Below are 15,989 nucleotides of genomic sequence, written 5' to 3'. Positions count from 1 at the left end.
CGTGCATCTGTCACAGCCACTCACCTGAAAATAAGGATGTCTTCAGGGGAGATGAATGCCCCCACAACCTCCCAAGAAACTTCTCAACACTGCCGGGTTTTTGCAGGAGTCTTGGCAGAGAAAGAGAAGGGGATTGGAAGAGAGAGACATTGCACTTTTACACCTTTCTGCCTGGTCCCCTCTGACACCCGGTTCTTTGGGAGGGCAATAGGTGGTCAGTGTTCCATCAATCAGTGTTCTAGTTGTAAATAAGAGGCACGTGGATTAGTAACACACTTCCATGAGGGTCTAGTGTGCTAGAGTAATGTGGTAACATACAAACAACAATCCCTTGACAATTTGGCGGAAGGTTCTCATTAATCAACTCTCTTCATGTGTTCAAATAAACAATTGGATGATTCGTTCTCACCAAGGTCAATGTGCAACAAAGTTCAAGGCACCAAAAGGCACCGAGGGTCTCAAAACATGAAGTGCGACTGAGCTATTATCTATGTCTTTGTGTTCTGTTCTGTTGTTCATCTGGAGATGTCAACAAATGCTAGTACATTTCCAAACAAAAGGGGAACATTTCTTTAAAGTTCAAGTGGCAAGCAACTAGTTATCAGAGTTTAAAGTCTGAAAACATCTCTGCTCCAGCTCTTTGCCTATTTAACACCAGTCAGCCCCAAACCGTGGCAGTGGCCGGTCTCAAACTACGAATTTTGGTGCTCACTGCATGGGAAACAGCTTTCTGCCGCTCCCTGGCTCACTCTTCTTCTCTCACTTCCTGTTTAGTTATCTGTAATTCTGTCTCTCTCTCTTTGTAGCCCCCTATCGTTCTCTGTAATTTGTTATAACTATTTCTTTTTCTCTGCATCTTTCTCTTTACCGCCCTCTCGCTCTCTTTTTCTTTCCCTCACTGCCAAAATGTTACAAATCACAAGCCACTAATCTGGACAAATATAACAGTTTTGTATGTCTGTGCAAGTGTGCATACCCACTCATTTACGTGAAGATAAACCTCACGTTCTTTTACCCTCAGGGGCCATAGCCTCAAAATACTAGAACAAGGGGGCATATTATCAAGGCAGGAGTTACAATTATCGCTGCTTTATCGGCAGAAAACTGCCGATAAAGCGGCGATAATGGGCTTGATAATAGGCTCTATGGAATTCCAATCGAAGCCCATGTTAGATGTGAAGACATCTAACATGGGCTCCAATTGGAATTCCACAGAGCCTATTATCAAGCCCATTATCGCCGCTTTATCGGCAGTTTTCTGCCGATAAAGCAGCGATGATTCTAACTCCTGTCTTGATAATATGCCCCAAGGTGTGTAGGCGGCGAGCCGTGCTGTACGACGAAAATGTGTATTTTTTACAACTAAGTACAAAACACCTTCGAATAAAGAACGGCAGAAGAAAATAGATGCTACCAATGCGCAAAGTCGGATCTGGAGACTTGAGTCATCTTGTAGCCAGTTCCCTCTTTGAAATGTTTTCTTTAAAGCTTCAGTTTACTTCTCGTGCTCAACTGGACCCATTTAATGCATATATTGTTCGACTTTCTTTTATCTATTTCAAGCACATGCAAACGAACCGCCCTCTTCGCGAGCAACGCGGCCACCACCGATCAGGCCATTAGCTCCCTCCTAACCAAAGAGATCGTGATGAAATTAGCGCATTAATAAAAGTTCCTCTTCAGGAAAATTGGAAATGAATGATTAGTGAAGAACACCTAATTCCAAACGAACCCCCTCCCCCCAAACCACTCCATGAGAAGCATCTGTGAAGGCATCGGTGCCAGGACAGTGGTACTGGCAACTGCAAGCTGTTTGAGCTACGGATTAGGAGTCAAGCTGCACAAAGATATTGCCTCGAGTCACAAAAGATTATTCTGATGAGGCGCGAAAAATAATGCGTGTTTACTGAGCTAGTATGAAAAAAAAACAAAAAACATTTGGTATTAAATGTGCGCTCTCCCCCACTTCTCTTAACCCGTCCTCCTGTCCCCTCTCTGTTCACCATTCGTTCCTGTGCAATTACGAAGCTGGTGAGCCTTGTTAAGCATATCGGCCATGCCCCTTTGGGTGGGCCGGTTGGGTGGGGGGCGACAGTGGCGTAACGAAAGTTGAGTGGGGGAGGGGGCTTGCAAAGTAAATGGAGTGGGCCCCCTCCGACCCCACTCGGGATCTCTCAAGCCAGGGTACTGTGCTGAGGGGGCCCCCTGGAGCTCGCACCAACCACCGAAGGAGCTGAGGGGGACCTTTGTTACACCACTGAGGGGGGGCTGAAAAGAAAGGAGCTTGAGAATCAGATTTGCAAAAAACTTGTAGTTGTTTAGCTCCTACTTGTAACTGATATCAGTCACTATCCAATTAAAATATAATAACAGAAATCATCAGAATCACGTCATGACCGTCCCATTCCGGGCGAGGCTATCAGTGCAGCAGGTGCAGAAGCACCGGTGCAAAAGGGGTTGGCGAGCCTACTTCAGTCCAATTAAGGTTATCTTTTACTGCACAACCTGGCTGGTGCTGGTTGTGATATTTGGGGGCGGGGCGTTTCCGTGTTTTTTATCAGACCACCAAGCCCCTTTGCTAGTACTCCACTGGTTCGACGCCTGCCTTAATTCACACATGGATTCTGTGTCTGTGACCCAAACAAAAAAGCGTCGACCTCTCATTAAATAAACCGTACGTATAGTAATGAAATGTACGTTTGCTTGTTTACGTGTCCTTTTAGTAAATGAGGATGCTTGCGGCTTTATCGCAACACCATTGGATACTCTCGGTCGCCATATCGAGTGCATTAGTTAAGCAACTACAGATTCAAAACTCCTCAAGAAATCGAGTTTCTGTTTTCTTCGCATTGTATAAAAAAGTTCTCGAAAGCTACAACCGCAAGGCCAGTAGTAAGCAATAAATTATGCATTAGTTGCCATGGGGACACTTATGTTACCATGAAATTACAGGCAGGAATGATTGCCTTTGCTCCATAAAGCAGGAATAATTACGTTTGGTTTATTTTTTGTAATCAAACTCGCAAACAATAAGTGAGTGGACATGACAGAAAGTCAATGCGGTGACGACAGCTGCAAAGGCCGCGATGCGGACAGGCCTGCCACCTTTTATGTCTGAGATGGGCATGCTGCTTACCTTCTCCCCGGTGAGAGGGGCTTTTACAAAGTGAATCAAGGGGCCATTGAAATGAAAGCTGATGGCAGGAGGACGACCTGCATGTAAAGCCACCGTGAGTGGCTACCAACACTTGAATACTTTTAAAGACAGCGTGTTGGGCCGGGAACAGATTGTTCGAATAGTGACAAAAATATTACACGTCAATAATTTTGATTCCTGTATCTATCTATCTATCTATCTATCTATCTATCTATCTATCTATCTATCTATCTATCTATCTATCTATCTATCTATCTATCTATCTATCTATCTATCTATCTATCTATCTATCTATCTATCTATCTATCTATCTATCTATCTATCTATCTATCTATCTATCTATCTATCTATCTATCTCTATCTATCTATCTATCTATCTATCTATCTATCTATCTATCTATCTATCTATCTATCTATCTATCTATCTATCTATCTATCTATCTATCTATCTATCCAAATTGTTCAGCTAAAAAGAGACGCCACAGGAAAAGTTCTTTAAAAAAAGGAGCGACTACATAAAATGTATAGAGCTCAATAATTTAATTTTAGCACACAAAACATTTTAATATTTGCTGTTCGCCGACAAAGTGCCAAACATCTGCCTCAAATTAGAGAAATTAATCATTGAATTAGCGAAAGTAAATCAAATCCTATATTAATAAAACATATAAATGTTACTAAATGTAGAGTTTAAGCTCCTGAGTGTTGGAATAACCCCAATTTACTTCCGGATCATCACCGAATGCAGTTTTTAAAGATATGTTTTTGCTATGCATTTAAATTATAATTCCACAGTATCGCTGCTGAAGCAGTCCATTTAAAGCTGCGATGCTTATTTATGAGCCCCTTGTCGTCATATAAAATCAAAAAGTGAGGTATACAACTCTAACAAAAGATAAAGCATTTCTTTATTAACAGTGAATAACTTCTCTTCCGCATGAAAAATATCTTCTCCCAAATACAACAAAAGAGAGTGGAATTATGAAACACATGGCTTTTACAGCACTGGTAATCAGGACTGCTATCGTGAGTGAAAGGAATGCATGCTTTAATGATATAATTCCGCAACACCTGATTATAAGTTGTTTTGTTTTCACTCACTTAGTTTTACAAGGTTTGGGAGAACCAAACACAATTTTTCCCGGCAGTAAAAATTGCACAAGACTTTGGAGGCACTGGCAGCAAAGTCTTTTTCGACTTTTTATGGTATTTAACGAGAGAACATACTATTCTTCCTACTATTAATATTAATGAGAACCCTGCGTCTCTTTTCCACCATGTATGGTGGTGCAAGCATGGCACAGGGCTCTGATAAAAATGTATGAAGCCACACAAAGCCACCCTGCGTGGCTTTGAGTGGCCTCATAAATCATGAGTAAGGCGATGCTGCGCAAATAGCTATGTCGCTTTACTCAGCTCCTGGGAGGCGATCCATGGGTGTTGCAGTGGGTTTTCCCATGCAACACCCATGGAATTTGACGCTGCCCCATATTTGCAAAGTGCTGTAAAACTGGGGAACCATCAAATCCCTACGTGTGGTGTCACAAGGAGAAATATGTTAATTTTTTCCTAGTTTTTCCTCGTTCCATGGCCCTTCTTTATTACATTTTGGCGTAGGGCAGGGCCGCATGGCAACTTGCTGCTCTGCCCTACGCAAAAGTGAACGGGTAGAAATGCACCGTATTTAAGCAATACAGTGCATTTCTGTCCTTTCTGCCTGTGTTGGTGCCATTTTGGCAGCTTAACACCAATGTAGGCACCTTTGCGCCATGATGCAAGGGTGCCTCCATTACAGGCAGGATTGTTTTTGTGCAGTAAGGGGCACCTGCCTGCACAAAAACAATCCTACGAGGCATTTTCATCTTTCCTTTCCATGTGTGCTATAGAATGCGGCACACATGGAAAGAGAAATAAATGAGGATAAAGTAACATATTTCTCCTCGTTATGTCTCACCTCGGGAAGCATCCAGATTTGAATTATACAAAGGTTTACATTACTTTGTAAATTTGGGGCAGCATCAAATTCCATGGGAGTTGCATGGGAAAACCCACTGCAACACCCATTGAACACCTCTCAGGTACAGAGTAAGTTGAAATAGTGATTTGCATTGCATAGCCATACTCCTGACTTATGAGGCCACTCAAAGTCATGCAGGGTAGCTTTGCATGGCTTCAAAAATCTTTATGAGAGCCCGGCATCGCCCATGTACCACTTTACGTGGTGGGAAAGTGATGCAGGGATCTCATAAATAAACCACCATGAGTGCTGCATTCTGTAGCACACATAGAGGAAAACAACAGTAGAATTGTTTTTGTGCAGGAAGGTGCCCCTTCCTGCATAAAAACAATCCTGCCTGCAACGGAGGTACCCTTGCTCAATGATGCAGTTGCTTAAGTTCATGATGGGGACTGCAGCTTTTTAATTGTCCGTGGAGCTTCAGTTCAATAGCGTATGTGCTTCCCTGAGAAATTTCATACATCTAGCTCAAAGTTGTACATTAGCACTGCTTAGACAAGTTGTACCCGCTTTTTTGCATTGACTGATGCCCAAGTGCCTGAATATTGGTTTTGGCCACGAGCATCTGAAACTCATCAAAGGCAAATGATGTGTAGTAATGAGTATTTTCTAAAATTGCTGTCAACGGTTTTAAATGCCCAAACTTGCAAGCTTACATGGTAATTAATCCGAACTGAAGCCTCATAAGATCTCTTTGAGTGATGGTTTCTTGGGGCTGGATAGGTATGAAGCTTTTCCCTGGATGCAATATGTTAGACCTGGCACTTCTTGGCGTGAATACCCCAGACTTCTTGCCTCTGCCTCCTCTATTTTTGATGCTGTAATGGATTGCGTCTTACTGGCTTAGATGCTTTGGGCACTTTGCCACTGCTGATCAGTGTCAAAGTGCTAGTGCTCCCTGTGTTATGGTAATTGGTTGTCCATAATTGGTATGTTTGCCTTACTAGTAAAGTCCCTTGTAAAGTGCACTATGTGTGCCAGGGCTGGTAATGCAAATGCTACTAATGGGCCTGCAGCACTAATTGTGCCACCCATGCAAGTAGCCCTAAAGAGAGAATTCACGCCTGCCACTGCAGTGCCTGTGTGCTGTTTGCTAACTACCATGTTGTCCTGACAAGTGCATCCACTTGCCAGGCCTTACCCTTCCCTTTCCATGCATATCAGACACCCCTATGGTAGGTCCAAGGTACCCCACTGCGCAGGGTGCAGTGTCTGTGAAAGGTAGGACATAAACTGAGGTGTGTACCATGTTCTGACAGTGAAATACTCTCCATTTCGTTTTTCATTGTTGCAAGGCCATCTTGCCCATGGGATAGAATGTGGAAGGCTGTGTAATATGTTTCCAGCCTATCTTCCCATAGGCTTAAGATGGAGAGGTGAAGTTTAGTGTGCCTGAACTCACAATTTAATAACACATCTCGTTGGGAAGGTGGTTTTTGCATTGTGTGTTAAGAAACTACGCTTTTAGAAGTGTCTGGGTTCTTTCTTCTAACACTTCTGTGTGTCTCTGCCTGGTTGTGGATTGACTGTCTGGATTTGAATGTGATACGATCTGGGAAATGTCTTGTCCCAGGTGAGGAGGTGGGACAGCAACAGGCTGACCTGCATCTGCAGTGTAGGGAGGAGGGGTAGCCCCTGGAGGTGAAGAGGCCTGGGCTGCTGCCATAAAAGAATGGCTCCACCTCCTGCTTAGTGATCGAGGAACCAGACCCCCACTAATAAAAGGAAGAAGGTGTCACTGGTAGGGAGACACTCAGAACTGGCTCGGACAGGGACCACTGTCTCCCTGAATACCAGGGGTATAACTATGAGAGTTGAAACCCCTGAACGTTGAACTGATCAAGACTGAAAAGGATTGAAACTACTTTGTGGTCAAGAGGAACCTCCGCCAAGGAAAAACAGCTGAAGAGAAGGATTGACCCCTGCTGTGTGTTCTGGGGCTGGCCTGCAGTTTGCTGATTCAACTAAGGAGAGGCTAAGGGACTTTGCTGTGTGCTGTGTTCCCCTTCTTGAAAGGACTTTGCTGTGTGCTGTGACCCGAAGTAACTTGTCCCCAAGGGCTCGAGGAGAGCTGGCTCCCTGTTGTGGAAACTCAGGAACATCAAAGTTTCCAAGTGTGTCTCAGCGGTGCTGTGTCATGTGCTTTTTGCAGCCTGAGACCTTCGTAAGCACTGCCCAGGGACTGTGTGCCCAAAATCCAATCGAGTCTCAACCACGCTTTGTGCGTGTACAGATGGGACTGCTGTTGGGGTCCATAGTGCTGGTTGGAAAGTGCCCCGTGACTGTAGTGCCCCCCAGCGGGAATCATCATCTACGCTGCTGTGAAGTTGTTTGTGGCCCGAAACGTCATCTTCACAGAGGGTGTGGATCAAGATCGCCACCGCCGGCCCGAGTCGCAACGTGCTGAAGGATTTAAAGTTAAGGAAGTCGTGAAGTAATCGTGATCGTTGTTTTCAAGAGGAATCTGCCCAAGATCATCAGCAACAGAGAAGGCAGCGCCGTAATCTGTCTGGCCACAGCGTCGCCTTGCATCGGAGCTGCGTCATCATCAGGAGAGCCCAGCAGGACGTCCAACGAGCTGGGAGAGAGCGAAACCAAGGAAGCTCATCCCCCAGGTAAGGCTTGTACTCCGGTCGGGAGTCCCAAGAGTGTGTGGCCAGGGGAGGCGCAGGAGGAGTCCAGGAGTGTGTATTACTTGCATTAAGGAGTGCATTATACTTGCATTAAGGAGTGTGTTATATGTGCACTATGTACTGCCTGATTACGTGCATTGAGGATTGCATTATTCTTGCAGTACGAACTGCCTGATTAAGTGCATTGAGGATTGCATTATTTTTGAATTACGAACTACATTATTCTGATGATACAAACTGCATTACGAACTTCATAGCATTGCATTAGGACTGCATTTGAACATCGTGAACTGCTCATTAATACCGCAAGAACCTACAAGTGTTTGTTGGCCTAATGACCGGCGAAGTGAAATATTACGAATACGCATATGTTGGATTTTTATCATTTGGTCGTACCGTATTTTTCTTCTTGATAAAGATACCGCTATTTTCATTAATCAGTGTATTGTCCATTTGTGGTGTTATCACTGTGTTACTCGGAGTGTTTTTGTAAATACTTTACACATTGCCTCGAAGATAAGAATGGCTGCTCCTGCCAAGCTACGAGGGGATGAGCAGGGTTTAACAAAGAGGGCGTCTCTCCTTTTCCTGACTAGAAGCAAGAGTCCCTATTTGGACTAAGGTAACTGCCTCAGCCAACTAGAGATCCCCAGTTCTAACACAATAGAACGTTGCATATAAGTCAGTATGGACTTTTTGAGCTAGCTCTTTCAAATCGTCTTCCCTGAATTTTATTTTTGTGTTTTTAATTAGCATTTTGGAAATAAGCTTGGAGGGCAGATTTTGTTCAAGGATGCCTTTGGCTCCCAAACATTCCATTGCAGTTCTCGCCTTTGATTCCCATCTGAATTTCTTTTCCCGAATGCTGAATCAGATCAGCTCTTAGAGGGATCCTGGAGCGTGGCAAAATAATCCAGAAATAAGGCTTTCAAAACAATCAGTTATTTACTCAGAACATGTTCCCCCCAAATTAGAGATGACTGAGTGGAAATGGGGAGACAAAACAGGCTCCTATAGCATTGCAAGGTAGATGGACCACAATTATGTTTCTTACAACTAACAATCAAATGTGTATGCTTAATAATCGGAAATCGCAATTGTATTTGCTTACTGGCTTTGGAAAGGCAGGCCGCTAGGATCCTAAGTCATTCAGATAGGAAAAGCTCATGTAAATAGCAACCCTAGAAACAAAGGGCTAAGGGCACAAGCAAACAACATTACCAAACAGAAGAACAGAATTAAAAAATCAAGGTCTAAATTCAAGTAAGATATTCAGAAAAACAAGGGTACCAATCAAAGATGTAAAACAAATAGGGTGAATGACAAAGAAACGGTGAACAATCTAGTATGTCAAGGAGTAACAAACACCAATTTAGTGCAGAACATTGCTAGGTACCTTCTCAGTTCAGGTCTTAAACAGCACTTCTATCTAGAATGCCTGTAAGCTCCACCACTTGACTTCTATTCAGACTAGCTGTTGAGTTGCTCAACCCATCACAGGTCGGTACACCAAGCCACCACAGGTCAGTCCACCACAATCTTCCTGGACTACTTCTTACAGTTCTCCTCTGTTGCATCTCAGGAGGAAACAAAAAGTCAGATCCACTGGTTTATTCCTTACAGGGTCACTCTTGTACAAAGTCATAGACATTAATACAAAATGTGTCAATCAGTTTTGTAGTGTGGTAGACAAATGCTCAGATAAAGAAGAACATGTAATGGATGAATTTCATCAGTTATTGTTTGAGGAACTTGAGGTGCAGACCTTTATTTACACTCATGGTGATGAGAGGCTCTTTGTATTACATTGAGAGTCCCTGGCCATCTGTTCAGTTATTCCACATCTCTGCCTTTTTTGTTTGTTCCTACAAGTTCCCTTGTGCCCTGAGATAGAGTAGTTCATCCATTGTTGTCTGCACAGACACTAGTTTGTGGCAGGCACTGTAGTTTTTTGGGAACCAGCAGCTATCCTTAAGGATGAGGTCTACTGGTTTACCTGTGTAAATTTAGTGCCATGGCTTCAATAGATAACAATCATATTTCAGCAAGATTTGTTTTTGTGAATTTTTGAAAATATAACTATAATTGTGCGTGCAAAAGCTGACCAGGGTGAAGTTTAAATTTAGTCTGCTTTATCTGCTAACATTTCTGTTTCTGGAATTTGTGGAAATGTGGAACGTGCAAAAGAGTTTCATATTTTGAAGTGTATTGATTGGTTCAAGAGTTCAGTAGATAGTTTGGTGTTTGATTCGTTTAAAAATCATTACAATATAATAAGAACAAACAAAGCGACTGAAACACAACTCTAAGTAGGAAAATGTTGGCCGCAAAACATAATGTAGCATGTAGAGCTACACAAGAAGTCCTGGCAAAAATATGCTAAATTTAAGACTAAACCAAACTAAAAATGTAAAACGAAAACATATTTTTGCAAACGAATATGCAGAACATGATGACTATCTGAGGTACAAATATATCAAGTGGCAAATTCAATGTCTTAACAGTGGAGAATTTTAAAAACAATTGAACTTATTCACATTGGTATTCTTGCATGCGTAGATCTCGTCACAGGACACCTGGGTGTAAATCTCCTCATGTATGGAATCCACTATTTCATTGTATAGATTTACACCTAGATGTAGACTTAAGGTTCTCTACTTCCTCAAATGAGTGGGGGGCTAAATTCATATGACTGAATTTATAACCAAAAAGTTATTATTATTAACTTTCCACATGACAGTGTTACCCCTATATAAAGTATGGGGAATTTTATGAACATTCATTTTAAACTAAAACAAAGGTTATTTTCTTTTTAATTATATTATATTAAATGCATTTCCATAACTTTTATTCACCTTTGACTACAACAGAACAAAGGACAACACATGCCCACTAAAACATAATACATATTTCCTTTCTAAGTTTATTCTTTCTTAAACTAAATGCCCATTTCTCCTCTCTCACACCTTACAGTATTGCTTAACTTGTTCCAATTTTGGAAGGAAGTTATTTATTTCCATTTACAACATTGTTTAGTAAAATGTCATTATGTTCAATGACAATTTCAATCCATTTGTTTTACTTTAAATCATATTTAATAAAAAACAAAAAATAATTTAAATAAAGTTTCTATTCAGATGTTTTTAAATGAATATGTATGTTTCGGTATGTGCTAGTGTTCTCAACTGCTTCCATTGTTTTCTATGGGAGTATGTTACAATACAATTGGTTGCCCATATATAGTTCTTGATTTATCCCAATGGTGGGATGTAGTCCATTTGAGACATTTTTGTCTGTATTTCTACTGAAGTAGATTTAAATGGGTATTTTGAGAACTGCCATTGATGTATGTGATATTGTTGAACATGACATTCTTAGCGTGGTTCTCCTTCAACGTTTTGCTGTCTAGCCTCTTGCCTTTGCTGACTTCATTTGTTCTGGCCTTAGGACTCTGCACACGTTACCAGTACTAACCAGTGCTAACATTTTTGTGTTCTCTCCTTTGAACATGGTAACATTGGCTTATATCCATTTGGCATATTTAATTTGCTTCCAAGTCCTGACTAAAGCGGTACTACATGTACCCAGGGCCTATAAATTAAATGCTACTAGTGGGCCTGCAGCAATCATAGTGCCACTCACTGATGTAGCCCTTCAAATATGTCTCCGACTTGCCATTGCAGCCTCTGTATGCAATTTTAACTGCCATTTCGACCTGGCAAGATAAACCTCTTGCCAGGCCCAAACCCTCCTTGTTAATACATGTAAGCTACCCCTAGTGTTATCCCTAAACAGCCCAGAGGGCAGAGTGCAATGTATACATTTGGACATGTGCTTTTAAGTTTTACATGTCTGGTTGAGAATAACTCCTAAATTATTTTTTTTCATTACTGAGAGGACAACCACTCTCATAGGAATACATTGGGTTATCTTATTACACTCTAATAAGTAATAACTTTCAATTGGGAACAGGTAGCATTGTCGAGTTTGGTGTCTTAAGATGTGTGATCTAAAGCCCTCTTTAATGTTAAAGTCTGACTTTAAGTCACAATTTGAGTATGCCCAGGCGTGGGTCCCGGGCTCACTGTGCTACTAGAACCAAGCTATACCCGGCTGAAGAGCCCATAACAAGGGTGAAACTGGTCCTGTGTTGCTTGTGTTCTGGTTCAGGGAAGATCTTGCCTGGCAGTTCGGACTGGACTGTTCCCGGAGGAGTAGGGTCAAGACTTATTTGCATATGCTTGGGTCAAAACTGAGGTGGCATGATGGTCAAAAAATGATGGATTGGGATGCTATCTGAGCGATTGTAAGTGGTTGAGATTAATTTAAGCATTCCATTCATCACCTTGTTGTTTATGCATTTAATGCCCTAGAGGCGCTGGTATGCCTGAATGTGGGTCGCAGGCTAACTGTGCCACTGGATCTGAGATACACCTATTTAAAGAGACGATAACAAGGGCAAAACAGGTCCTGGGGAACTTGTGTTCAGGTTCACAGAGGAACAGGCCTGGCAGTTCAGGCTGGACTTTTTCCACCAGGAGCAGTGTCAAGATTGATTTGCAAATGGCTGTGTCCAAACTGAGGTGGCATTGTGGGTGAAAAAAGATTGATTGGGATTTGGCCTGAGTGATTGCCAATGATTGTGATTAATTCAAGCATTCTATCCATCACCTGGTTGTTTTTGCATTTAGCGCCCTAAGAGCACTGGGTACACCCAGACAAGGGGCCTGGGCTCACTGTGCCACTGGAACCAAGGAATACCCAGCTGAAGAGCCCATAACAAGTGCAAAACCAGTTGCTTGTTTTCCGGTTCGATGAGGACCGGCCTGGCAGTTCGGCTGGACTATTCCCATGAGGAGCAGGGTTAGGACATATTTTCATATGGCTGGGTCCAAATTGAGGTGGCATGGTGGATGATAAATGATGGGATTGGGATGTGGCTTAAGCAACTGCCAGTGGCTGAGATACATTCAAGAATTCTTCACCTTTTTTTTACACTATTAGAAAGCAGGCCTTTTCTTGTCCTAACCATTTGATGCCTGCAGCCTGTTTACTGGGTCGCATGGGAGGATCAAAAAGGCTCTGCCTGAGCATACTCACAAAGGGTTTTGCACTAGAATATTGTGACCCCAAGCAATCTGGGCAAAGGGCAAGGAGGTAGGAGATTCCAAGTACCTCTACAAATGGAAACCTCCAGAAACTTCTCCTACTTCAAAGTGGGCACCAGGTATAAATATTGGACCCTCAGACCCAACTCTTTAGTACGCATGTGGATCTGTGGGTGGAATGACTGCAGTGCTGCCTTGCTGCAAGAAGGACTGCCACTCTGCTGCCCTGCTGTCCAGCTGTCCAGCTGCCCAGCTGGCCTCCTACTTTAGAGAGGAGGGCTGGACCTGCATCTTGAACCAGGACTACCAGAGTAACTCCTAGGGCTAGTTGGTGACCAGAGCCTCTGGGACAGAAGGCACCAACCACCTTGATCCAAGGACCTGGACACTGTCTGCTGTGAGTTTGCCCTTCCAAGTGGTGTCACCCCAGTGCTCGACACTAGGAAGTGGGCCTGAAGTGCTTTGCCGCCCACCTATGCTCTCAGCAGAACCGACGCAGCACGATGCATCACATCCCAAAACTCTGCATGGGAACCTCAGCATGACACATTGCCTCATAGAACGCCACAAAGGAGCCACTGCTTGACGCATCCCCAAAGCAGGTCTTTGTATCACAAGACCCTCGTCAATGGCATCCTCATCACTTGAGAACTCCTCATCACAAGTCATACACTTCTTCAGAACCAGCTGGTGTGCAAAACATCTTTGACGAAGGACTACAGACTGTACGGCCCACGTCTATGGCATCTACAACAATGATGCAGGAGCTCAGATCACAGCTTCCTGGAACCGTTGCTGTGCAATGCATCTCCCAACTAGGACCTTGCATTGACTCAACTGCAAAATGCATTCTCAACGCAGGATCTTGCAACAGTCCCAACCAGGAATTAAGGAAATCTTATTCAGCAGGCCTAACTTGGTTCCTGTATCTGACCCATGCTCTTTCATGGAGGGCTTGAACTTGTGAAGTTGTCATGGTCTTACATGGCCACAGTTGGTGCTTTATGCTTTTAGGCACTATCTTCACTTAAATATTTAAAGTTGTACATCTTGAGTTCTACTGATTGGATTTTTGTCATTTTTAGTGTCAAATAAGTTATTACTGTTTGACTTGGCCCTTTTGTTCAAGGTCATCCCAGACTGTTTTGCCTTCCTCCTGTATTTGTTCTGACCTGTTCTTGTTGGTTTTATGACTGTGAGCACTTCACCACTGCTGATCAGTGCTAAACTGCATATGCTCTCCCTGTAAATTGTTGTTATGGATTAGTTATTCCATGATTGGCATATTTGATTTACTAGTCAGAACCTAGTACAGTGCATTAGGTGTGCCCAGGGCTTGTAAATCAAATGCTGCTGCACCCACAGAAGCAGCCTGTAAAATGTAATTCTTGCCTGCCATTGCAGAGCCTGTGTGCAGTCTGGGACTGCCATGTCAACTTGGTAAGTGCACACACTTGCCAGTCCTTAAACCTTCCCTTTTCTACATATTAGTCACCCATAAGGTCGGCCCAAGGTGCCCTGGTGGGCAGGGTGCAGTGTATGTGAAAGGTATGACCTGCCTTGTTGTGTGTGGCATGTCCTGATAGTGAATTACTGTCAATTTCATTTTTTACTATAGCAAGGCTACCTGTTCCCATGTAGGAAGATAATATGCATGAGCACAGAATGTTAAAATACATCTTTTAATGAGGGTGATTTTTACATTCTGTGTTTGAAAATACCACTTTTAGAAAGTCTCAGGGACACAAAGACTTCATTTCTTCTGTCTCTCTCCATCTGGAACTGTTGTTTCAGCTGCCACAGAAGGAAATTGCAACACCGATGACGGCGAGCCATGCCGCAACCTGTACCGAAGCTGTGTGCAACGCTTGTGTAGAGCATGATGCACCACCCCGACTTGCACCGTAGGCCAGATGCCTGCTGACACTGTCCCACCTCGACTCCGAAGCCATCATCGAGGCCACTGCCTCGATGATGGCTTTGCTGTCGCTATATAGATTATATCTTTTTAATCTGGAAAGGGGATCAACTCCAACGGACTGACTTTCACAATTGGTTAAATACAGGGACTTGGAATTTAACTTTACATTGTCAAGTGACAAAGAAAAAATCAACTTTTTGGACGTTGATGTCCAACATGACGAGGGGCATTTAGTTGTTAGTCTATACACTAAATCTACTGACAAAAACACACTGCTACACTTCACTAGCTGTCACCCTCGGTCACTGAAAGAAAATCTGCCCTATGGCCAGTTCCTCCGTGTTAGGAGGAACTGTAGCTCAAAAAAGGACTACTTCCATCACGCAGAGAAATGGAAAGAGAAACTGATTTCAAGAGGGTATCCTAAAAGAATAGTGAAAGCAGCCTTGAAAAGGGCTTGGTACACGCCACGGGAGACATTGCTAACACCTAAAACACATGAAAAAACTACACCCCTTACGTGTGTGTTAACATATGACCCAAGAGCAAATAAGGTAAAAAAGCTTATCCTTAATAATTGGAAATTGTTGGCCAACTTGGATATACCGAAACCATTATTTGCTTTTAAAAAAGGCAAAAGTATTCAAAACCTATTGGTAAAAGCCACAACGATGAAACTGCCCTCGAAACGAGAAACTAGAGATCTATTAAAATTGCCACCTGTGATTGGACATTATAGGTGTCAGAATTGCCTAGCATGTGCCTCCACAAAAGATACAAAAGAAATTGAAATTAATTGGAAAATTCATGAACAGAGAACATTTTCCAATTGCAAAAGTTAGTCCACCATATATTGTATAAAATGCCCATGCAATAAGTTTTATATAGGGCAGACAGTTCAAGCTGTCAAAAAACGAATTTTACAGCACAAATCGAGAGTGAGATGCAACACTACTGGGGCTCCATTGGTATTGCATTATCAAAGATATAACCATACAGAAACAGATATGGAATGGTCTGTGTTATGTACAGTTACAAGTACCGGTAAAGTGGAGACAGAAACTAGACTGAACCGGCTAGAGGCAAGTCTAATAGAAAAATACCACACAGCAAGAACAGGTCTGAATGATAGGGATGAAATCTAGGCCTTGTT

This window comes from Lissotriton helveticus, chromosome 4_1, assembly GCF_964261635.1.
Source record: "Lissotriton helveticus chromosome 4_1, aLisHel1.1, whole genome shotgun sequence".
Lineage (NCBI taxonomy): Eukaryota > Metazoa > Chordata > Amphibia > Caudata > Salamandridae > Lissotriton > Lissotriton helveticus.
This window is presented reverse-complemented; position numbering follows the sequence as displayed.